The sequence below is a fragment of the Oryza sativa genome, chromosome 4 (assembly GCF_034140825.1).
Source record: "Oryza sativa Japonica Group chromosome 4, ASM3414082v1".
Taxonomy (NCBI): domain Eukaryota; kingdom Viridiplantae; phylum Streptophyta; class Magnoliopsida; order Poales; family Poaceae; genus Oryza; species Oryza sativa.
In genome coordinates this window covers 9,777,180-9,803,538 of record NC_089038.1, presented here as the reverse complement: position 1 = coordinate 9,803,538, position 26,359 = coordinate 9,777,180, and the positions used below count along the sequence as shown (strand labels likewise).

At 43.0% G+C, this 26,359-nt stretch overlaps 1 non-coding gene across 1 annotated transcript; it reads right to left on the bottom strand.

Moving 5' to 3' along the window:
- Positions 1 to 16,275: 16,275 nt before the first annotated feature.
- LOC112938850 (small nucleolar RNA R71) lies at positions 16,276 to 16,382 on the bottom strand. Its single transcript, XR_003242169.1, has one exon. It is a non-coding gene; the product is annotated as a small nucleolar RNA R71 (small nucleolar RNA).
- Positions 16,383 to 26,359: the final 9,977 nt, after the last annotated feature.

The following is a 26,359-nucleotide window of genomic DNA, read 5'->3' as shown; positions in this document are numbered from 1 at the left end:
AGATGAGGTTGGCCCCGACGGTCGGACTGTAGAGAATACCGACGTCATTCCCTTCCAGATGGCAAGGAATGATTCGGGGAGCGGTATTTATCCGAATTACTTCGGATGAAAGCTCTGCCTCCCTCAGCCATTCGTCGCTCATTATGGATGTCAATTCCCGAACGGTTTCCCTTAGGAAGCCAAGTTCCATAGGATCGGGAGGTGGCAAAGGAATGAGTGGTTTCTTCTTACTGAAATAGTTCGGAGTGTTGCCATAGTCTTCGTCAAAACCGTCCCTAAAAAGAATTGCGGCACGGTCCGGAGTCTGAATTTCTTCATTCTCGACGGACGGCTGCTTAGGAACCTTCTCATCAATCGAGCTAGCAAAAGTGGATGGTTCAGAGAGTGGCTCAATCGTTAGTGGTTCCTCTATCTTGGACACAGATGCCTTCGGCTGGGGTTCATCAGATTGCGTCATGAAGGAAGTATTTTCTAGAATGCGATCCAGAATTATTCTTCCTTCCGACGGAGTTTTGTGCATGAATGATCCTCCGGTGGTTATGTCCACAAGTAGAGTGAGATAATCTAAGGGTAGAGTGACACACAAGTATTGACAACTCATTCTCATAATAAATTATCTAAGCTTGGTGGAAAGAAAAGAGAAAGGAAATCTATTCCTATACTTCTAATATAAATAGTATACACACATTCTAGTTAACTGATATACTAGCTAATACCCTCTATCCGATGCCCTCCTAGTACTTCGAGAAGCCACCCCTGACTGCCGAGTTCCTTATGACAGCCCGACATGACCATACAACCGGGGCTAAATACGGAGGAATACCCTCCCCAGGAAATTAACTTAGGATTATATACCAGCGCGGAGGAATACCCGTACTGAGCTATCACCATCAGCGGCCCACCTCTCATCCGAAATATATAACCCCAGATAATGATATCCCGTAATCTAGGCACCACGTCTAAACTACCAGATACTACTCTAATATCATCGTCATGACATAGAGTAATTGCATAAGCAAACATTATACCCGCACCAAAGTATCTCCTAGATAAGCTAGCTGTATATTCAGTATAACATGAACATAATGTAAAGTAGGTACTCATATGCTCGGAAAGTATTTCAATACCATAAATGTATATAGAAGAGTATTCTAATAAAAGTACAAAGCTTACAAAAGAGAAGAGGAAAGCTGCTAAAGCCATACCTGAACTCTTCCGAAGGCTTCCGGACTCCTGACTCCTATTCTATTTCTATTCCACCAGCTAGATACTACTAAACTAAACTTGAGAGAAATGAGAGAGCTATTGCTTGAGGTGTGTGTTGAAGTGAAGAGAGTGAGCTCCTTATATAGAGATAGTTATGACGGTTGTGGAAGGGGAATTGTCCGAAGTACCCTGCAACCGCCATTAGGAGAAGATCTGCAGCGTCCCTGCGAAACCCCACATCCAACGGTGGAGAGATGGGTTCGGCAAAACCTGGGGCCGGCCCAACCAGCCCACAATTTGGCTGGTGGCCTCCTGAACTTCTCTTCTCCGCAGACTTGTGAATTTTGGCCCAATTCATCGTGTCAATTCTGAGTTCTTGGCCCATTCATACATAAGTCTGGTTCTCGACATCGTCCGATTGATTTATCGTCTAAGTTGATGTTGATTCTCCTCCACTTTATTGTCATTCTCTGCAAAAGGTTAGTATACCTAATACTAGTGGAATATTATAATTCTAACAAACATATGAATTGCAAGCATCACTAGTTCTCCTCTATTTTGGTAATATTGACGGTCGAAACTGATTGATAACGACCGTCAACACTTGTTCAAAGTCTCGCAGATGATGGTAGGGATTTTCTGGATCAAAGCCAGAAAAAGGATTTTCCCTAACCATACTGATTAGTTCGGGGCGAATTTCATAACCAGTTGTATAAATGGGCTCCGATGAAGGAAGTGGCTCATAGAATTCACTCGGAGGAGCAGACAGCTCAAAAAGAGGTAGCTGCCTGGTCGAGAAGAGTTTAACAGGAATACTTCTCTAGGGTAGCAGGGGTAGAGGTAGAATAAAAAGTAAAAGGATACGAGGATGAACTAGGTTAAAAAATGATCGGCAACCGTTCCCCGGCAACGGTGCCAGAAATGCTTGTTGGTATTTCTTACGGTCACAGATAAAATCCGCAAGCGCGCGGATATACCGATGTAGCACTTCCCCAACAAAGTGTTCCAAGGGTATCGAATCCAAGGGAAGGTGTGCGGTCAGATCTTCCTCCGGTTCATCCAAGGACACCAAGCAGATGATAGGCCAGGATAGAGAGGATTTACTAGTGAGAAACAGTGTCTAGGGAAAGCTTAACTCTAATCATAATGCAATACTTCGGGCACTGGCAACCCGCTGTTCCCAGATGTCGCTCTACCACGTACTCGGACAGGGAGGACTTAAGTGATCTTAAGGGTTGTCACCACCTCTACACCGACCTCGAATGTAGTGTGGGATATGCAGCAATTACTGGAAAACAATCACCTAAACACCACGTCTAAGCAATTAATGTCTACTTTAGTGTTTATAACTCACCAAAGCAATCACTATATTTTAGTTGATTATAGTGAACAATAATTCCGTATGCTATTTAGGAACTAACCAAGAGATAATTCTCACAAGATAATACTAAATTACTCAGGAAGAATATTATATTGAATTCAGAGTAATAAACAGAATAAAAGAAATAGGAGAAGATTACCAAGAACTCCGGAATTCTTCCGACTTCGTCTACTCTACTCTCTTCCTTTTCTAGTATACAATATAGTAAAATAAAGCCTCTTGTAATTCAGCTCAAGCTTGGAAGTGTGTGTGAGAGTGAAGGAGTGAAGCTCCTTTTTTTTTTGAGGGAAGGCACTGTAGGGGAAGCCCCCACAGTTAAATAGCTTTATTATAGAAAATAAATTACAAAAGATATAACCAATTCAAAAGGGACTGTCTCTCAGAAACATTTAATCTAAAAACTAAAAGGGAAAGATCACTCTTAAAGAGAGCTTTCCAAGAAGAAATTGAGGGTGCTAAATTCTGGAAAATCAGGGAGTTCCTCTGTTTCCAAATATTCCAGGCTGCATAAAGAATTTTCTCCACAAAGTGCGTAGACCTATAAGAATTCATTGCCTGATGCAGCATATCTGTGAAGGCAAGAGAAATATCCCAGACAATTCCAAACTGTGCCCAGCAATCAGCACTAAAAGGACATTGAAAAAATAGATGAAAGGTGGTTTCTCTTGCACAGGTTGAGCAAAGGACACAAGTTAGATCTGAATTATTGGGAGGGCAATGCCTTCTGTCAAGCATGTCATAAGTATTGAGTCGATCAATTAACAGGAGCCATCCAAAAACTTTAACCTTCATAGCGCACTTACTCTTCCAGATCCAAGCTAGATAACTAGGCGCATGTATATGCATGAAATTAATGTCATATATTTTCTTGGAAGAGAACAAACCATTTCCCCAAACATAAGACCAGACATCATTCTCATCAGATGATTGATCTAAAGGATCAGCTGCAGACATTGTATCATACTCATGGAAGGCTTGCTCAGACAGAGGGAGATTAAAACGCTGCGAAATACTCTTGGAAGAGGTTAAACTCACTGAATCCTTCAAAGAAACAGCATAAGAGTGAATCCTTGGGTACATTACTGACCTGACTTTATTATTCCAAAAATCATCCCAAAACAGACAAGTCTTTCCATCCCCAACCTTACAGGTGGACAATCCCCTAAAAATGTCTGCAAATTGTAGAACATCTTTCCACCAAAAAGACCCTCTAGGGCGATCAGCATGAGGAACTTTGTTAATATAATAAGTGGACCAGATCAAGCTAACCCAAGGTATTGAGAGCCTATTATAAAATTTGTGCAGATTTTTCATTAAAAGAGCATTATTATGCAGCCTCAGGTTAATGACTCCCAGACCTCCTCTACTTTTAGGTTGACAAACCCTTTCCCAAAGAACCAAAGATTTCCTGCTAGAATTAATATCAGTTCCTCTCCATAAACAATTTCTTCTAGCTCTATCAATGTTTTCAATTATTGACTTTGGAAGGGAAAGAGAGCACATATAGTAAGTTGGGAGGGAAGATAAAACTGAATTGACCATAGTTAATCTATCTCCATAAGACAGAAGAGCAGAAGTAGCAGACAATCTTCTCTCAACCCTATCAACTAAGGAGGCAAAATCAATTATCTTTGGCCTAGTTGTTCCCAAAGGCAGACCTAAATAGGTGAAAGGTAAAGTGCCCACTGAGCAACCAAACATCTTGGACAAATGCTACACCTTTTCTATGTCCACATTCAGAGGAATCATGCATGACTTACTGTAGTTAATCTTCAAACCGGTAGAATCTACATAAGTGTTGAGAATAGCCTTCAAACAGAAAAGCTCTTTTGAGGAAGCTGTCAAGAAAAGGAGAGTATCGTCTGCATACTGTACAACTGGAAAGTCATTATCAGGAGTTGGGATTGGAATAGTCAAAACACCCTGAGAATAAGCTTTGTTGACAACAGACTGTAGTAAATCAGCACCTAGCACAAATAAAAGAGGTGATAATGGATCCCCTTGCCTTACACCCCTTTTGCAATAAAAATTCCTTCCAGGAACCCCATTTAGAAGAACTGAAGAAGATGCTGAAGAAAAGATCAAATCAATCCAATTCAACCACTTTGAATCAAAACCTTTTTGTCTCATGATGTCCAAAATAGTAGAGTGCTCTATAGTATCAAAAGCTTTCTCAAAGTCCAACTTCAACAGCACTATCTCCCTTTTTGATTGTTGGCACTGGTGTAAGTACTCAAAAGACCAAGAGAGACAATCCTGTATTGTCCTGGCTTTGATGAAACCATATTGGTTTTGATGGATGAGTTCTGTAATTACAGACTGAAGCCTATCAGCAAGAACCTTTGTTAAAAGCTTGAGAGCCACACTTTGGAGAGAAATCGGTCTGTAGTCATTAACCCTCTCAGGTGTTGATTTCTTGGGAACAAGAGTAATGAAAGATCTATTTAAACTTTCCAAAGCCAAGTTACCTTCACAAAACTGAGCACAAAGGGTGTAAAAATCCTGCCTAATAATAGGCCAACAACTTTTAATAAAGCATCCATTAAAACCATCTGGACCGGGTGCTCTATCAGTAGGCATTCTTTTAACAACCTCATCAATTTCAGAGATGGAGAAGTTTTCAGACAAGTGGGCAAGACTATCATTGTGAGAAACCAAACTCTGCAGGTCAAAGTGCATAACAGGTAGCAAAGACACTCCCATTCTCTGCTGAAAAGTTTGAAAAATTATCTGCGCCTTTTCATTGTGCTGGGTTAAAACTCTTCCATCATCTGTCTGCAAGTGAGTTATTAAGTTCTTTCTGTACCTCTCAGTAGCCGCTGCATGAAAAAATTTAGTATTCTCACCACCAAAAGTTGCCCACCTTATAGTGCATCTTTTCTACCAGTACATTTGCTTATATCTCAGGTACTGCAAAACTTTCCTTTTAACAATGAATCTGAGATTCCATTCAGCCAAGGTCAAATCTCTTATCTCCTCAAGTTTATCAATAAAGGCTATGACTAGATTACAGTTTGCTATGAGTGAGGACAACTTGGACAAGCCTTTACTCCATTTTTTGAGACCTTTTCTAAGAGATTTAAATTTTGATGTTATATTCTTAGCAGCATCCAAACCAGTCCCATGATTAGACCAGATTGAAGAAATCAACTGAAAGAAACCCTCATGCTCTATCCAGAAATTCTCAAACCTAAAGAGATTAGACTTTGGGATTGAAGTTTCTATTTGGACCACACATGGGACATGATCAGAAATAGATCTAGCCAAAGGCTTTACCAAGGTGCTTGGATAGGAAGCAGTCCAAGAAACAGTCGTAAAGAACCAGTCAAGTTGCTCCAAGAGAGGTGAATTCTGCATATTACTCCACGTGTAAGACCTACCTTTCAAAGGCAACTCAAGGAGACCAAGATTACTGATTATATTATTGAAAATCATCATGTCATTCATATCCCCACCTGCCCTATTTCTGTTCTCAACAGATCTGTAAAAGTTAAAGTCACCCAAGAGGATCCAATTTTCATTGTCAGGAATTTGCAAATCAAACAACCACTGGGCAAAGAGGGATCTATCAGGATCAACACACGGGCCATAGACTGAAACAAGAGTCCAGGACTCAGCAGAGTGTTTTGAAAAGAACTTTACAATCACAGCAGACCGGGTGATACAAATAACATTAGCAGCAAAGATTGCCCCAACCCAACAGACCAAGATACCTCCAGAAGCTCCAACGGAAGGAGAGAAAGAGAAAGAATCAAAGCGTTTCGGAGCTAACTTCTTAACATAAGCAGTATCAAAACTTTCCTTCTTGGTTTCCTGTAAACAAAAAACTAATCAACTACTATCATCAACAGCTTGCCTGACAGCTCTGCATTTATCCGCTGAATTTACACCTCTCACATTCCAACACAGAATATTCCAATTTCTTGTAAGATTACTCATAGAAAGTAGATAAGGAACAAGGTAAATAGAACATAATTAAATTACATTCCAAAGCCAAGAGCTGACTGGTCCAAGCAAAAAATAAAGGGGGCAAACTAGAACAGACTACAGAGCAATAGTCTGGAGAGGAAACATAGGACACGAAGGAACAGAACTGAAGATAAACAAAGCCACTAGGGCTAAGGAACATAGAACAGGACAAAGTTCTAGATTTATTCCTAGGAAACCTAAACAGAACCAGACTTAGAAACTCAAGATTCATCATCAACAGACTTTGGAGCAGAAGCCAGGAGGCTTTCTTGTGTCACATCCTGAGGAGCAACACCACAAAGATCAGTGGCCATTTTCTGGAGGAGAGGAATAGGGCAAGAAGCAGGACCTTCCACTTCAGCTGTACCTTCCATGAAGTCAGATTCTTGCAGAGAACTTCCTAAGAAAAGAAGGCCCACCTCATGAGCGACCTGCTTCAGCTTTTTTACAGACTTACCCCTAGGTTTCCCAATTCCTTGATTAGGATCAAGCTCAACAAGAATATCATCCTTAAAACTCAATTTGCGTCCATCAGAAATAGCAAGGAGTCTTGTGCTCCTTCTTAATCCTGTAGCAACAACAGGAGTGGCAGATCCAACTGCTCTCTTCTTGTAAGCCCTTTTTGCTGGTTTAACTGGGGCGTCAGAATCAGTGAGGGCTAAAAAAACATTAGGAGGCGGCGCAACAGCAAGTGGAACAGGATCAAGAATTTCATTAGCCCCAGAAACAACAGGAACATCATTCCCTGAAGCCCAGTTAGAAGAACCAAGAACACTTCTAGAGTTTAAGGCAGACCAAAAGGATGCATCCTTGACAAAATTCTTATCAAACATAATCTGAGGAAACCTCTGGCATAAATTCTTTAAAACATTAGCATCAACAGAAACTTCCTGGACCATCAAGCTGTTGTCAGCCCCAATCTCACTTGCTTCACCACTGGAAATACTGATAATAGAACCAGAGTTACCTGAATTGACAGCTAAAATAGAACTAGCAGAGGAGGAATTAATTTGTAGCACATCAGTAGGCTGTGGAATCTCAGGCAGAAAATCAACATTGTCATTCACATTGTCCTGACCCTCATCCCAATTACCCAACCCTGATTCTCTTCCTGATCAAAATTCTGCACATTACCAAATTGCCAAGCTGGAGCATCCTCAAAATTAACATTAGGATCCACAGGACCTTCACCCATCGGGAGATCATCATCAGGAGGGAAAGCATCAGCAAACTCACCATTTAGGGTATAAACATAGATAGTCCATGACTGGCTGTTTGGAGCATTTGGTTGCTCCCAAACAACATACTGTGGCACAGAGCATTAGTGAAGCTCCTTTTATAGGGTAGTTATGATGGTTGTGAGAAGTGGAAATGTCCGAACTACCCCGCAACCGTCATTGGGAGAGCATCTGGAATGTCCACGCCAAACCCCAGGATCAACGGTGATCAGGGGGGTTCAACCGAACCAGGGGGTTCGGCCGAACCTGGGCTGGGCCCTCCTAGCCTGGCCCTCGGTCGGTGGACTCCCTGAATTCTCCTCTATCCAATTCTCGGAGTTTTGGGCTGATTCACTGATGTTTTGATGAAGTTCACAACACATCCTTGTATGGATACATATTTCTCCTCACTTTAGTCTAGATTTCCTCCCAACATCGGGGTTTATCACCTGCATACAAATATAAACCAACACTCATGGAATTTGTGAGATTAAGCACCTATCACTATGTTGGATGTTTTATTATCTGAACTTTATGCAGATGTTGGTGGTATAAAATTGGCATTTAACAGCTGCCAATAGTCTCCCTCTCAGAGAGTTTGTCACTTATAATGACTAGAGACTCCACATTGCCGTTCAGAAAGGCATAGCGTAGGCCTGAAGGTAAGGGCTTTAGCTCAATTGGGGCTTGTGACGGCTGATCCGTTTTTGGCAGATCAATCGTTTCTCCAGATTCATCCTCCCCTTATTTGAATTCTTCGATGGATTCATCGAAAATAGACTCTGGGAGCTCGAATGGAGAAATGGCCCTCACTTCCTCAATTGGCTCAGGAATAGGAAGAGGCTCCGTCAAAGAATTGGTTGATTGCAACATAGGGACGGAGGTGGCGATTGTAACGACCCGCCTCGCCCAGGCCGGGCCCCCTTACATCTGGTAGCTTTCATAGGTCATAGACTGCCCTCACAGATCAACACAAGTCTTGCTCTAGGCCAAGCATGCTTAACCTCAGAGTTCTTTAGAGATCGGCTTTCGGAAAAGAAGTTGCAACTTGTTGATATGAGTATTCTATTAATCCTATTAAGCCCTAGGCCGGGATGTCACACCCTAACCCCCTTAAGAGAGATTGACGCCCCCGTCGATCAACCCCAGGCCAGGAACGTCCTCTCTTGGCCACGTCCGTGTGTCCAATGCCAGCACATGTGCCATGCTATGTGACCACTCCGGGCCCACACCAGCCATGCGCCTAATGCCTGCGCAACTGCGACACACGCGCCCGTGAAACTGCGAGAGTCGGCTCTGGTACCACTTTGTTACAACCTGCCTCGCCCAGGCCAGGGCCCCTTACATCTGGTAGCTTTCATAGGTCATAGACTGCCCTCACAGATCAACACAAGTCTTTTCTGTGCACTTTGTCCTCACTCATGCGCACTCGGGAAGAATTTCTCGATCGTTCACTCATCCCTAAATTGCTCCATGCCAAGCACGCTTAACCTCAGAGTTCTTTAGAGATCGGCTTCCGGAAAAGAAGTTGCTACTTGTTGATATGAGTATTCTATTAACCCTATTAAGCCCTAGGCCGGGATGTCACAGCGATTCTTCCAGTTTTCAGGTTGAGGACACCGGTTTCAGGCACATCTAAGAGTTTTTCTATGGGATGGCCTATGAGTATGTCGAAATCAGAGATATCGAACACATGGAAATCTAGGATGACCTCAACGTTGTTGTGACATATGGGCACTCCAGAGATAATCCCTAAACCTTCGGTGTAGAGTTTGTGGAAATTCGGAAGGTTTTTATGGTTGGTTCCAATGGTCTGTCCCCTAAGCAATCAAATGCAAAGGTTGCGGACATAATATTGGCACCAACGGAGGGATTATAGAGAGCACGGACAAATTACCTCAAATGAGACACGTAACAGTTGAGGAGGGGCAATGGATATGAATTTCCCTCAACCATTCATTACTCATGATGGTGGTCAACTTCTTCACCGTCTCTTTAAGCATAGCATTATTGAGAGGATCATCAGAATTGACCTTGGTCGGTGGTCTCTTCTCGCAGGAAAATTCGAGGTGTTTCCATAATCTTCGAAAAGTTCCTCCTCAAATTGGAATGGAATTTCCGTAGGATGAATTTCTTCTTCCTTCGGCTCCTGCGACTGGGATGAGGATTCGGCAGTTGAGTCTTGTTCCGACTCCACGTGCAGAGGTTCCACATGGATAATCTCGACCTACGGGACGGCTTCGCTTCGGCCGAAAGAATCGTTCTCTAATATCAGATCTAAGAGTTCTCTTCCTTCGGCAGTTTTCTTGTGTGCGAATGATCCTCCGGCGGAAATATCGAGATTTGCAGCTATTGATGCGAAAAACACACACTGGCCTGGAAGATCTGCTTAACTCCTATGCAGGTTCAAAATCTTGTTCTTGGGTTCAAAGGCGTGCCAGTTGATTTGATCCTACAATCAACAAGAAGAAAAGACAAGAAAAACAAGGTTAAATCCATAAACGCTAGCCGATCGGCTAGGAGCCGATGACGTATCGTCAATCATTGAGCCGATGTTATTGTCATTACACCGGCAAAGAAGAATAAAGCAATGTAAAACTAAATCTTACTCGATCGGTTGTAGATATCAACGATATATAATCCTTCTCTCGATGTATATTTAAACTGAGTGATTGGGATAGATCGAACAGCATGTCGAGACAGTATAAATCACTTAAGTCCGAAGATACATTAAGATAATGATTATACAAATGTTTATAGCATAGCCGATCAGATAGATCTAGCATATATCGGCTAATACTCCGGTACCACTCTATATTAAGATATTAGAACAGACAAGATATATTAAACAGAAAGCCTAATATACTTTAACTCAATAAGATCTCAATATAAAGGGCAGATTTAGCATAAAAATCAAGCATATGAGACAAAAGTAGCTAAATCAGACAAGATCGGCTGAAACTCCGATACTATCTCTATCATCATAAAACAAGCTAGATATTACAGTTATAGATATTACTTAATAGATCAAACTCAACCGATGCAGCATTAAGCGTAAATATAAATGTAAGATATAGGCAAGATAATGAAAACCTCTAAGAGATGGTAGATATGCTATATAATCTAGATTGATAACAAAATCTAACTCTATCGGCTACTCTCTAGCAGTTGAAACCAGCCGATTCCAGGTTAGATGGCGCAACTAATAAAGATTATAGAGCATATATGACAACTCGACGATTTACATAAACAAGATTAGAGTGTCATAAAGATGGAAGCACTAATCACGAGAACGCAAGCCGCCATGACAAGTTTACCTCTTGTTGAAGATCGAAATAGATGCAGCTCAACCCGAAAGCAAGAACTCGTCGAAACAAACGAAAGTAAAAAGGGTGGCGATGCGCCAAAAGTGTTATTGAACTGTTGTTGTTAATTACATTGGTTCGGGTTATATTTATACCCGAGATACATGATAGGTCCTTGCCGGACACAACTCTTATCTCTAACAAACTCTAAGATACACATAAGTCTTTACGGCAAACCCTTGCCCAAACATATCTCTAGGAAACTATTTAAAATATCATAATTAATAGATACAATTGCTTATCTGAGAGCTTATCTCCATCGTGGCAACCCTTGTGTAGCACGTTGATCGATTCCAGAAATGGTTTTATAACCATCTCAATGAAATCCGTTGTATCGGCTGTCTTCTGTCCGATCCATTTCAGCCGATGTAGACTTCAGCCAATGCCTCTATAGCCGATGCACACTCTGTTCTTCAAATACAATTCTTTGCTGAATCCACTTCGATTCCAATGCCGAACCTAGTTCATAAATTTGGTTGTTAACACATGCCCCCCAAGTCCGCTATATTGGTAATGTTGCGGATTTGCTCGATTTTCCTTTCCGGGTATAGCTAGGGTTTCCATCTCCGATTCCGTTTTGGCCGTTACCACGCTTTCTTTTAAATAGTAACCACCGCTTTGCACTTTTCACGGCGCCACCTCCGTTTTAACCGCTCTAGCCAAAAACACTTTCCCCAATCTTCTCCTCGAGCTTTCCGGCGACCCCGAAGGCGATTCCCTGCGACGCCAGCCCCATCGCCAGTAATGTCGTCCTCCGCCGATCCTTCGAGCACACCAACCGCCGAATATGCTGAGGTAAGTGTCGTCGGCTAAATCTCCCTTTTTTCCGCATTGGATCGATTCTTTGTTTGCTCAATCTCTCCTTCTTCTCCTCTATAGCATCTTTCTCATCTATTTGCAATCCCAAGCATAGTCGATGAGCATCAGTTCTTTCTTGGCCCAATCGGCAACTTAGATCCTACTGAGTTCATCAATGCCGAAACCAATCAGATCCCCTTTAGATTTGCCAACCCCAACTTGGGTCTTTGGAAGAACACCTTCAAATCCTGGTCGTCGGCTAAAAAAGTTTGGCCATCTTGGTATATGAGGGTATCGGCTAGCAAACAAACTCATTGGGAAGAAATCGGCATATCCCAAGCTTTAGCTTTGACTGCAGTAGATATGGCTAAGGACGAACCCATGATGTCAGCTGCAACTTACTTCTGGTCCACTACCTTAAATGCTTTTCTTTTTAATCAATGACCGATGACTCCTTTTCTTTTGGATAACATCATCGGCTAATCAAGTTAGTCTGAACACAAAACCCACCTTTGAGTTCAAAACCCGGAGCATAGGTGGTTGGTCAGGGTTTGTTGCAAAGAGCATGGGCACCGGGCCAGTTACCCCAAGAGAACATACAACCTTCCTTCTGATGTGACTGGAGAAATTTTTGTTTTGTGGCCCAAACAGTGGTCCTACTGCCAATTGGCAACATATAGCTGAAAACATAGTGGAGAAGAAACAATTCCCCCTTGGAAAATATCTCCTAGGTTACCTGTATCAGACCCTGAGCACTGCATCGGCTAAGATAGCCTCCGGACTGCTAATCGACACAGGAGGTCCTTGGTGGCTCCTTCAGATCTGGCTTAACTTGCACACCATGAAGGTTGTCGATCGGCCACCATTATCAGAAGCAGAGTTCCCAAGATTTGAGCCGATTATTAATGAGGATGGAGACGAAGTTACTAAATGCCGATGCATGTCCTTTGGAGAAGCAGCATCCACCAATGCCGGATCCAAGCTATCGGCTGAACTTTTCAGGGGTTGGATCACCAACTTCTATGATGGCTTCCCAAGGAATACTAGGATCTAGTTTGCATATGAAGGGTTTGCTAGTTTTGAGCTTCCAACCGATTTCCGATTTGATGATATCAACTCTGAAAAGTTCGACAAATCCAGAGATGTGTTTTCAGCAGCCATCACCCCTTGCATACTCCCTGTCGGCATTCACTAAGGAAAAAACATTCAAATCTCCTATGAATTCTATCATCCAACAAGTGCTGCAAGACATCTAGGGATGGGCCAACTGCTGATCAGTTTGTTTTTTGCTGACAAGATCCAACGTAGGGGAGAGATTACATCGGCACTTATGATGGATCAGCTGCTGAATATACCAAGACCACCTCTAGGCAGCATTGAGAACATTAAGCTGAGAATATTGAGAAGTGCAGTATTTGACCGATGGTGGATAGAGTGTAAGAAGCATCTATTCCATCAATCGGCTTCAATGTACCTGACAGACTTATTCCCTGAAGCTGTCCCTCAAGTAAGTATCCCTTATTCTCTCCAATTTTGTCAATTGTAAGCCAATGCATCAATCTTGACTTATTCAATTTTTCCCTTTTTTGCAGACAACAGAATCATCCCCTCCTCATCATAGTGAGAGCGGCTTGGAGATCCAATATGCTCCAGGAATCCTTCCTAACGGTGGTGGCTTAGCTCCCCCGGTCATCGGCTACCATGCCCCCAAGACTTCAACACTGCTACATGGCCTACCGCGTGTGCCAGTTGTTCCTGATGCTAGCAAGAAGAAAAGGACAAAATCGGCTGCTGCTCCATCGGCTACAAGAAAGAAATCCAAAAAGCAAAAGATCGATGCTGCCGATGATCTACCATCTATAGATCCAGACGTAGAGCAATTCCTGGAAGGTGAAGAATTGGAAGAAGCTGTGGATGAAGCAGCTGAAAATATCAGTGTTGACGGTCATTATCGATCAGTTTCGACCGTCAATATTACCAAAATAGAGGAGAACTAGTGATGCTTGCAATGCATATATCTGTTAGAATAATAATATTCCACTAGTATTAGGTATACCAACCTTTTGCAAAGAATGACAATAAGGTGGAGGAGAATCGACATCAACACAGACGATAAATCAATCGGACGATGTCGAGAAGCAGACTTATGCATGAATGGGCCAAGAACTCAGAAATGACACGACACACTGGGCCAAAATTCACAAGTCTACGGAGAGGAACACCAGAGGAGGCTTGGGCCAGCCCAGGGTTCGGCCGAATCAGGGGGTTCGGTCGAACCAATGCTAGCGCTGATAGATGTAGGGTTTTGAGGGAACGGTGGAGATTCACTCCGTATGGCGGTTGGAGGGTATTACCGACCTTTCCAACCGCCATAACCATCATTACCTGCCTATTTAAGGAGTTCACTCTCTTCACTTCAACACACATCTCAAGCAAGAGCTCTCTCGTTTCTCTCAAGTTTAGTTTAGTAGTATCTATCTGGTGGAATAGGAATAGAGTAGAAATCAGGAGTCCGGAAGCCTTCGGAAGAGTTCGGGTATGGCTCTAGTAGCTTTCCTTTCCTCTTTTGTAAGCTTTGTACTTTTATTAGAATACTCTTCTATATACATTTATGGTATTAAAATACTTAGGATTATATACCAGCGCGGAGGAATACCCGTACTGAGCTGTCACCATTAGCGGCCCACCTCTCATCCACAATACATAACCCCAAATAATGATATCCCGTAATCTAGACACCACGTCTGAACTACCAGATACTACTCTAATATCATCGTCATGACATAGAGTAAATGCATAAGCAAACATTATACCCGCACCAAAGCATCTCCCAGATAAGCTAGCCGTATATTCAGTATAACATGAACATAATGTAAAGTAGGCATTCATATACTCGGAAAGTATTTCAATACCATAAATGCATTTAGAAGAGTATTCTAATAAAAGTACAAAGCTTACAAAAGAGAAGAGAAAAGCTACTAGAGCCATACCAGAACTCTTCCGAAGACTTCCGGACTCCTGATTCCTATTCTATTTCTATTCCACCAGCTAGATACTACTAAACTAAACTTGAGAGAAATGAGAGAGCTAATACTTGAGGTGTGTGAGTGAAGTGAGAAGAGGAGCTCCTTTTATAGGCAGGTATTGACGGTTGTGACGGTTGGAATGGTCGGTAATACCCTCTAACCGCCATTAGGGATCAATCCCAGCCGTCCATCCAAACCCTGCATCCATCAGCGCCACGGGAGGTTCGGCCGAACCATGGGCTGACCCAACCCAGCCCATCTTTGGCTTGCGGCCTCCTTTGTTGTCCTCCTTCGTAGACTTTTGAATTTTGGCACAATGTGTAGTGTTATTTCTGAGTTCTTGGCCCAATCATACATAAGTCTGGTTCTCGACACCGTTCGATTGATTTATCTTCTGAGTTGATGTTGATTCTCCTCCACTTTATTGTCATTCTCTGCAAAAGGTTAGTATACCTAATACTAGTGGAATATTATTATTCTAACAGATTTATGCATTGCAAGCATCACTAGTTCTCCCCTATTTTGGTAATATTGATGGTCGCAACTGATCGATAACGATCGTCAACACGCTTGCGGATGAACTCTGTAACCATAATATATCAGAGGTATTTCTGCGCCATTGCTGGGAATTATATTTCTAGTAATGACGTTAAGAAATACCAACAAGCATTTCTGGCGCCGTTGCCAGGGAAGATTCATAATAGAGATTACCTGAACTAATACTTTATATTTACCTCTGTATAATCATTTTCCTTTGCAGGCTAACCTTGGTTGTTTTCACTTTTGTTGTGAAAACAGGGTAGTGCATGACTGGTTTCAACTTGCCGGAAAACTTCAAAGAAAATCCAGAAGCTTTCTTCCGGAGCGTCAGGCCGCGAGTCGATGCTCCACAGAAAACTCTACCGACAAAGAAACCAGCCGTACCAGCGCCACCGACCTTTAAGACTATGGCTAACAAGACTCTCCGCAAGTTCGCTGCTCCCTCTGCTGACAATGTGGCCATTGGCCCGCAGGTCAACATAGGGGACGTGTATTTCGACTTGAAGTCCAGCCTCAACACGATGGCGCAGGCTAGCCCATTCTGTGGAAAGCCTAATGCGGATGCCAATGCTCATCTGCAACAGTTCCTGGAGATCTGTAGCACATACACCATCAAGGGCATCAGTCCCGACGCCGTCAGGCTAAGGCTGTTTCCATTCTCCCTTCTTGGGAGAGCGAAGCAGTGGTTCTATGCCAACCGTGCTGCTGTCAACACCTGGGACAAATGCTCTACGACATTCCTCTCAAAATTCTTTCCGATAGGCAAAACCAATGCCCTTCGTGGAAGGATTTCAAGTTTCCAGCAGACAAGGGATGAGTCTATTCCTGAAGCATGGGAACGACTGCAGGAGTACATGGCCGCCTGTCCTTATCATGGGATGGAGGACTAGCTAATCCTGCAGAACTTCTACAATGGACTCACCCCGATGTCCCGCGATCACCTGGACTGTAATGCTCTAGAAAAAATAGAATACCATAGAGGATATATTGGAAGTTCGTAAGGTTCTGGTGTTTGAAATTAGAAGAAAAACAATAGTTATTCGCTAGCTGGGCTAGCTTTCAGCCAGCACAAGGCCTAGCTGCCCCCTCCACACCCCAAAACCCTAGGAGGTCCCCCCCACCTCCCCCTAGCCGTCATTTGGTACCCTGGGGCGCCCACCTCCCCCTCTGGTCGACCTCCCCCATGCCTGCCCTGCTGCAGACCTGGGAAGAAGGGAAGGAGAAGAAAGGGAAAGAAGGAAGCAGAGGAAATCGAGGTGAAGATGGAAATGTGGGGTTTGATTACCCGCTGCCCATGGAGGCCTAGGTATCAATGCATGATCTTTTCCCCCTGTTTTGGTTTTCTATCAGGGTTTAGATCAAGTGTTGGAAGCGAGTATGTTTGGGGATCCACCGATTTATTCCTCAACCGGGTTTTTTTGCTGATCTGCCACCCTGCGCAGTTCTGACTTGGCTGCCTTTTTGGCCAAAATAATGGGATTTCCTGCGAAAAGTCTCTATACAAAAGTTTTAGATAACGTGTAGATCTATCTTCGGACCAAATGGCATGAGTTTATTTCAAGTGGTTTAGGAGGTATCGATTTCTGAAGTTGGCTGTCTGAATATCAATGCATTTTTCTGTAGTCGAGGTTCATAGGGTTTTTAGAGGATCTTAATGATAGAATCAGAGAATCTTGTATTTACAAAAGTTGTAGCATATGTTGTGATCTACCTCCTATATAAAAATTGTTAGATGTTATGTTGTTGCTTGTTGTCAGTGCTCTTTTGAATGGTTATTGCACAGTTTTCTGGGCAGATGCAGTTCTCTGTTTTGTGCCGTGTTTTAGGCCAGATAAATGGAAGAATTCAATTTTTTTATCTAAATGAAAGTTGTAACTCTTGTTCTGTAGATGTAAAGAATGGTATATTTTGCCGTGTTATGTGATGTAGAATTGGAGATATCAATTGTTAATCTATGCTGCTTTTATAGGAAGATTATTGGTAATTTGCTTTATGTTGTTTGGGGTGGGTTCCCAGCGTAGAAAGTGAATGTGTGATTCTTGAATGATTATATGTGTTGTTTGAGGCTGAGTCAATGTTTCTTCAGGTGATGCCACTTCGGAATGCAACTAGAGTTCATCTCGCCATCGGTGAAGGCAAGTAAACGTAGCGGTGGTTTGCTACAGCTTTGACTTGTTATTTGATTCTACCTCCACGTTGAAATTATATATCATCAACCAAGATTATTATATGTTACACATAGGATTTACCTATTGATGTGACCATGGCTACCACGGATGCAACCATTGCTCACATCATGGATGAACAAGAAGATATCGAGATCAAGTACTCCAAGTGCTGGAATCCGATTCGGCCACCTACTACACTGCTGACTTCAAACGGCCACCGAATCTGCATACGACCTCCGTTTTTGGCCCGTGAGTACTTGATGGAAAGCTCTCGGAGCCCTCTTTCTAACGGATCCAGCCTCTTCTCTGAATTCTATCTCGTGTGGCCAGAATCACAGGAACAAGGTGTTGCATCACCTATAATGGGCCTATGGGCTTGTAACTTCATTTGGGACCCCGGCCCAGGTGGGGCCCATGTGGGGTGCGCCCCAAGCTGGTGGAGCACGACCCTAGGCACCCCTAGGTCGTCCTCCCACCCCTATATATAGCTAGTTACCCCTTCAGGGTTTCTCGGGTTTTGTTAGATTAAAGTTTAGCCATTGCTACTTGCTTGCAGCGCGCGTGTCGGCTAGACCGTCCGTCTGCTTGTTCTTCGGAACCCCAACTTATCATTTGTATTAAATTCCTATTTGCAATATCAGATTGCTTTTATCTTGTTCTTGCTTGTTTCTTCGATTTGCATGCAGGAATAGGGTTGATCTGCACCGGCAAGATCAGCAACCCACGGAGAGGTGTATCGATCGCTAAGGCGCAACACAACGTCTCGTACGGTTGTAGTCGGATCGTCAACGTTTCTCCCAAATCGTAGTTATCACAACTCACCGAAAGATCGGGCCAACAACAGCCTTGAGTGTTGAGAGGAACTCAGGGTTCGTCAGGTGGTATCAGAGCTTTCGTTGCTCGGTGAGTTTTTATCTTCCTATAACCAGAAAATAGCCATACAAAAAAATTCGTATCATTTACCTAGCCATATTGTGCCATTGCATTGTTCTTTTCAGTTTTTGCTTTGTTGAATTTTGTGTTGCATCGTCACGTCGTGTTGCTGGTCTTAGCGTCTAGTTCGTTTAGAGTTTCGAGTTCTGGTCACGTTTTGTACCACAGTCGTCGCTGCCACCGTGTCTCTGTTGTTGTCGGGACCTACGAAAACGGAATCGGCTCGCTGCCACGGTTCTATTTTTGTAGTTTTCAGAAGTTTCTGTCGGTTAGTTTTGGAGTTCTTGAGTTGCATCTAGAGTTTACCGATCCTTGTGTGTGTTTGTTTTGGCCGTGCCTGTGTCGTGCACGAGAGGAGGAAGGTGAATTACCATATCTGATTTTGGAAGTAGTCAAGTTTGTTTTGGAAAGATATAGTAGATTGGATTGGTTAAAAATCAGTTTCCTTTTTATCCCATACACCAAATTCGGCTGCCATCCACTCCACCTCCTGGCCGAGTCCCACTCGCCCCTTTGGCCGAGTCCGACTCCCTCCCTCTCTTCCACCGTTCCGAGTTGTGTCAAACACCTTGGCGAATTTTTGTTTGGTGTCGGTTTCGAGATCTGTTTGGAAAAACGGAACCGGCATAAATTCAGCATTCCATTTTTTGTATAATTTTAATTTTGGGTTTAGACTTTTACATTTGAGTCCCTATAAATTTTATATTTATGTTTGAGTCCCTGTAATCTTACATTAAGGTCCTTGAGTCAGTTTTTGTTAAAAAAAATCAAGAAAAAAAGTGAAAAAAAAGGCAGAAAGGTGCAAAAAAAAAGAAAAAAAAAGCCGCACCAAAAAAAACAGAAAAGAAAAAAAAAGAAAAGAAGAAAGAAGAAAGAAAGAAAAGAGAAAATACTGTTATGTTTGAGCTGAACTTCATATATCAGAGTTGTGCATGAGTTGTTCCTAGTGCTATCTTGTGGTATTGTTTGTGTCTAGGCTCGCGTCTCTAGTACGTTCTAGCCTAGGACCAGCACGGTACTTGACTTTGAACAATTATTCAACTTTGCATTATCTGATTTGAGCATTTGCTATTCCTTTGCTACATATTTAAGCCTACCCAGAGCTCCACATATTTGATTACAGTTGTACCGCAAGTGTTTGCCAAGGCATCGATACATCCAACCTTCATTGGGGTGCTTGGTTGAGTCGGTGTATGTCACCATTCCACTTGCATTGGTAAGATCTTGTAAGAGCTTGGTTAAAAGCTTGAGTGTGTGCGATTTTTGAGCTGCCACTACCTAGTAGTTAATAGGAACGCGCATATTTTTGTGTATGTTTCTTGTTTTCTACTAACAATGGCAGGGATACGCAAGATAATTGGGGATAGCTGCGCTCAACATCGACATCTTCGTCGAGACATGAGGAGGGATCAACATGACCATTATGAGGTAAGTGATGATGTTCTAGGTAAGATCAAATCTGCACTGCCTTATTTCGAGGGAGACTATGATCCTCGTGCTTACATTAATTGGGAGCTAGCGGTTGATAGTGAATTTCAAAAGCATGTCTTGTCGGAGAAACAAAAGGTTATGTGTGCCTCTAGTGTTTTAATTAAACATGCTTCTAATGATTGGAAACATCTTTGTAGGCATAACAAAATACCACAATCTTGGAAAGACCTGAAACGATATTTCAGAGATGTTTATGTTCCCATGTATTATGCTGACATTTTGTTCAACAAACTGCAATGTTTAAAACAAGATACCAGAACTGTTACTTCATACTATCATGATATGCAAGCTTGTTTATTACGTTGTGGTTTAGATGAATGCGAAGAAGCTAAAGAATTGAGGTTTTTATGTGGGCTTAACAAAGAAATTCAGGACATGCTTGATTGTCAAAGATATACATCTCTTTCTCATTTGTTACAACTTGCTTGCAATGCTGAAAGTAAAATAGAGGAGGACATGAAGAAGCAACATGCTATGTTTTTGTCTTCTATTACTAACCATTTGCAGGAAGTGCATAATCATGAAAAGGAGGAGAGAGACATGAAAGAGCCGCCAGTCCCATTGATCACACTCAAAGTCGAGGCACCTCCATTATCTGAAGAGGGCATCAAAGGTAAACTTAATGGTGCTGAAATTAATAAAGGTGAGTGTGTTGTTAATGAATTGAATTTGTCCACTTTTCATGCTATAGCAGAGCAACCATTAGTGGAACCAACTGCTGAGATTCCTTTGTCACAAATTGATTTGTTTGCTGTTCCTTGTGATAAAGAAGAGTTATGCGATAATGCTTCACTTATATCCATGCCACAACTTGTGAATGAACATGCTATTCCTACTGTTAATTCATACTGCACTGATTTTAAGCATGTTGTTCACATTGCTAATGAAGTAGAGGAGGTTATATTTCACATCTTTGGTGAATATAATGATCTTGGAATATATTTTGTGCATAGAGTTTACATCTGCTCGGATTTAGAACCTCCTGTACATGTGGATAAAATATGCAAGCTAGAGAAAAATGTTATTGCTAACCAAATTGTCTCGAGTTTGCCTTGTTTTGATTGGAAGAAACAGGTTGTTGTAAATGGACTACGCAAAGAGCACCATATGGAAAAACCGAGGACGGTTTTCCGTGAAGAAGGGGAGGATGATGTGACCATGGCTACCACGGATGCAACCATTGCTCACATCATGGATGAACAAGAAGATATCGAGATCAAGTACTCCAAGTGCTGGAATCCGATTCGGCCACCTACTATACTGCTGACTTCAAACGGCCACCGAATCTGCATACGACCTCCGTTTTCGGCCCGTGAGTACTTGATGGAAAGCTCTCGGAGCCATCTTTCTAACGGATCCAGCCTCTTCTCTGAATTCTATCTCGTGTGGCCAGAATCACAGGAACAAGGTGTTGCATCACCTATAATGGGCCTATGGGCTTGTAACTTCATTTGGGACCCCGGCCCAGGTGGGGCCCATGTAGGGTGCGCCCCAAGCTGGTGGAGCACGACCCTAGGCACCCCTAGGTCGTCCTCCCACCCCTATATATAGCTAGTTACCCCTTCAGGGTTTCTCGGGTTTTGTTAGATTAAAGTTTAGCCATTGCTACTTGCTTGCAGCGCGCGTGTCGGCTAGACCGTCCGTCTGCTTGTTCTTCGGAACCCCAACTTATCATTTGTATTAAATTCCTATTTGCAATATCAGATTGCTTTTATCTTGTTCTTGCTTGTTTCTTCGATTTGCATGCAGGAATAGGGTTGATCTGCACCGGCAAGATCAGCAACCCACGGAGAGGTGTATCGATCGCTAAGGCGCAACACAACGTCTCGTACGGTTGTAGTCGGATCGTCAACGTTTCTCCCAAATCGTAGTTATCACAACTCACCGAAAGATCGGGCCAACAACAGCCTTGAGTGTTGAGAGGAACTCAGGGTTCGTCACCTATCTGAATCATACTTATTGATTTTACAATGTTTATGGTTATACTTTATGCTCTTGGTTATAATAACCTTATATTCATCTCCATTGAAGGAATGTGGTTCCGATGTTATATTCTGGAATTCATACTGCATTTGCAACACACATGCATTGCATTTGAAGTTATGTCGTGAACCTATGGTTGCGACCGTACCGGTACAACATCGTATATTGTCGTAATACGATGCTGCTTCACACTTTGTTGGGTGTGAAGGCAGGAGTACATATCATTGCATTGCATGTGCACATATTGCAGGATGTTATGAAAATTATTGATCGAAGATGTCTTTGAGAAGTGTTTTCTTCTGTGGGATTTGTGAGTATATGGATTTGATTGATGACGTCATGATGTTTTATTCCTTGGATATTGAACTTGTCTTTATGTGAATCATAACTTGGTACTTAATTAGCTATATAATAAACCTGTGGCTTAAATAGCTTGTTAAAGCCGTTTGCTTGCTGAGATTTATTCTCACCCCCTTATAGTCTTTTCAGGTACTTGCTGTGACATGTTTGCATGAAGGGATGGGATTAGCTACATTGTCACACGACATGATCTCACTTAGTCAAGATTGTTATAATATGTTGATAAGATTACTTAGTTATTGATTAGCTCCTTTTTCTAGCCTATCCCTATATGTCAGTCAATTGTTGTATCATCACCTTAATCTATATGTTGATGCTTCCGCGATGTCTTCTTGTCTAAGGTAGTTGTTGCTGAAATTTGCTTGTTTTGGCAGTTATGTGTGGTTGTTTAGTGGCAACCCAGGCTTATGTGGTTTTCTGGGGTGTTACATGGACGCGGCAGCTGGAGGAGCGTTCTTCTCTAAAACGGTTCAAGGAGCCGTTGATCTAATAGAGAAGATGGTCTCCAATATGGGTTGGAGCGAGGAACGACTCCAGACCCGTCAGCGAGGCATGCACACCATCGAATAGACGGAATTACTTGCTACCAAGCTAGACCTCCTCATGAAACGCTTGGACGACCATGAGAAACGGCCACAAGGCACCATCAAGGCCTTGGACTCTCACGTTACGTGTGAGGTCTGCGGTGGCACGGGTCATTCTGGGAATGACTGCCCGGAAATCCGTGAGGAGGCGATGTACATGGGCAACAACAATGGGTACCGTCCACAAGGAGGTCAAGGGTGGAACCAACCACGCCCATATTATCAGGGAGGTAATAACAACGGTATCTTTTCTAACCATCCCTCCTTGAAGCATCTAGTTTTTGCGCAAGATAAAACCATTGATGCGCTAAGCAAAAAGCTTGCGGCCAATGATAAGATCCTAGAGAACATTAACGTCAAGTTAGATGGCTTTGCTTCTGCTTTTCAAAACCAGCTGAGCTTTAATAAAATGATAGAAATCCAGCTAGCTCAGTTGTCATCCTTATTCCCTGCAAATGAAACGGGGAGGATTCCGGGACAACCCGACTCCTCCATTGAAAATGTTAAGGCGATCACGACGAGGGGAGGTAAGTCCACTCGTGATCCTCCATATCCTAACCCTGCAGGAACTAACGGGATTGCCAAAGAAGCGCCATCTAGTGATTCGGCTGACAAAGAGATTCAGCCAGAAAAGACAGTGTCGCAGGAGTACTGCGACACACGGTTGCTGCCGTTTCCTCGACGGAGTAGGAAACCGTCAGTGGACGAGTAATTCGCTCGTTTTGTTGAAGTAATCCAGAAGATCCACATCAACATACCGTTGTTGGACGCTATGCAAATGCCAACATACGCCCGTTATCTCAAGGACATACTCAACAACAAGAGACCGCTCCCAACAACAGAGGTGGTCAACCTGACAGAGCAATGCAGCAACGTGATACTCCACAAGCTCCCAGAGAAGAAGAAAGATCCGGGGTGTCCTACGATCACTTGCTCGATCGGGGCACAACAGTTCGACCAGGCCTTGTAAGACCTTGGAGCCAGTGCCAGCGTCATGCCAAAAGACATCTTCGACAAGCTCAACTTCACGGTGTTGGCACCAACACCGATGCGCCTTCAGTTGGCTGACTCGTCAGTACGTTACCCGTCAGGGATAGCGGAAGACGTGCCAGTAAAGATATAAGATTTCTTCTTCCCGGTTGACTTCGTGGTGTTGGACATGAACACGGGAAAAGAGACGCTGCTCATCCTGGGGCGTCCGTTCCTAAGAGCCGCGGGAGCCAACATTGACGAGGGAACGGGGAGTATCCGTTTCCATATAAACGGGAAGGAGGAGAAGTTTGAGTTTCAACTGAGGACGGAATCATGCTCCATGGTCAGGATAAAGTACGGGCGGAATTCGCAGAATATTCAAGTGGTCGAAGTGGAGCTACCCAAGACGGACAGCCTGGTGAAATTTATGCAGAATTTTCTAGAGAAGGAAACAGCTATGACCAAGATCCGTTATTGGAGGATGCCGGTAAAACCAACCATACCGGCCAAAAAGCTAGAGCAGTCGGCTTAGAGGAAGCCTTGTTCCGCACCAAAACGAAAGAAGGTGTGGAGGGAAAAGCCAAAGACGCCCGCTCCATCACTTCCAGAGACAGGTGGAAAATCCGCGAACTAAATTGGAAGGAGGTACAGTCTTGCTCGTCGGACTTTAAATGACGCCACCTTCGCCAACAGGTAAATTGCTATGTATCTGCATTTTTGCTTTCAATAATTTGAATTTTTGCATCATCACATGTTTGAATTTCAAAATTGCATTTAGCATTTTTGAATTTTGAGGAAATTCTTCAAATGAATTATTTAGAGCAAACCAAAATAAAATTTTCAACGAAAATTCACTGTGCCACGACCACACTGACCGTTGGAATCCAACGGCCGAAAGTGGGGCCGGTTGGGCCCACCAGGGGTTCGACCGAACCCATTGGTTCGGCCGAACCGGTCAGGCAACGGTAACCTGCCACTTTTGGCAGGGTAACGGCTAGTGGAACCCACATGTCATTTTTTACCGTTGTGGGTACCCTATAAAAGCTAGCCGGCCGAGAGAGGGAATTCCACCCCATTTCAACACATTTTCATTCCCTCTCCAAAGTTTGCTCTACAATTCATTCAAGCTTTGATAGTTTCCCTCAAATTGAAATATTTTGTTGCATATAGACAAGTTGCTTTGGTGAAACTAACCGGCGGGTGAAATTCCTGTCATTCCTAACCCCCACCGAGTTAGTCCGTTCTTGCTCAGTTGCTCCATTGTGCAGAATGAGGAGGAGATTGTCTCGTCTGTTCAAGGGGTCCGGCTCTTCATCAAGTCATCATGACGAGTCTAGCACTCATTCATCAGCGGATGTCTCGATGGAAGACGCCGAAGCTCCGCGACGACTCCTGAACGACACCGACCTCGACCTTGTCAGTGATCGGGAGAGACAAGCCTACTACATGCTGAGCGACCAGGAGTATGCTCACACGCGCGAATACTCACCGGAGCTGCTGAAAAAGATAGGTATGGATGTTGAATTTCGTTCTATTTGGAAAGCTATTGGGTGGCAGAGATTTGCTGTGGTAGGATGAGCCTAGTTCTTGTTTGCTTACTTTCAATTTCTGTGCACTTTGAAAGAAATAGAATATGGGATTTCTTTTCGCTTTTTCCATAAGGAGCACACACTTACATGGAAAGGCTTAAGTACACTTCTTGGTGGCTTGGTTTACACGATTCCTGTAAAATCGATCTCCAGAAAGAAATTTCTGGGTTCGAGAAAAATAGGTTTTGGGAAGACATTTCTGGTGCTCCAATTTGCAAGAAACCTAGAACGAATGATATCCATAATCCTACACTTAGGCTCATGCACAAATGGATTGCTATGACTTTGTTTCCTAGAGGTGATCTTAGACCCAATAGGGGGGATGAATTGATTATCATGTTTGCCATGGTTAGAAAGATCAAAATTGCTCCTGTGAAATGTATGATAAGGCAATGGTTAGAAAGTATAAAGTTCTCTGCTCCAGTTGAGTGCACTTCTCTGATTACTCGGATAGCAAAAGGGCTAGGGGTTGTTAGTGACCAAATTGCTTTTATCTCAGCCGCTCGTCCGTGTATTGATGAAAACTATCTAGTGCAAGGGCACATTCTGAAACATGGAGTAGATGGATCTTTGATTTACTTTTTCCCCGGTTGTACAAATGAAATCCCGTTGCCAAATACGGGGTATCATTTGTACAACTGCCATGAACTAACCATTCCCCTGCAGACCATGAAGAATCTCGTGCACGTGGAGCATACAGGGAGACACACAACATGAGCTGCACTTGCTGATCTAAGTCTAAGTTGTTGTAAGATATGAGATAATAAATAATAGTTG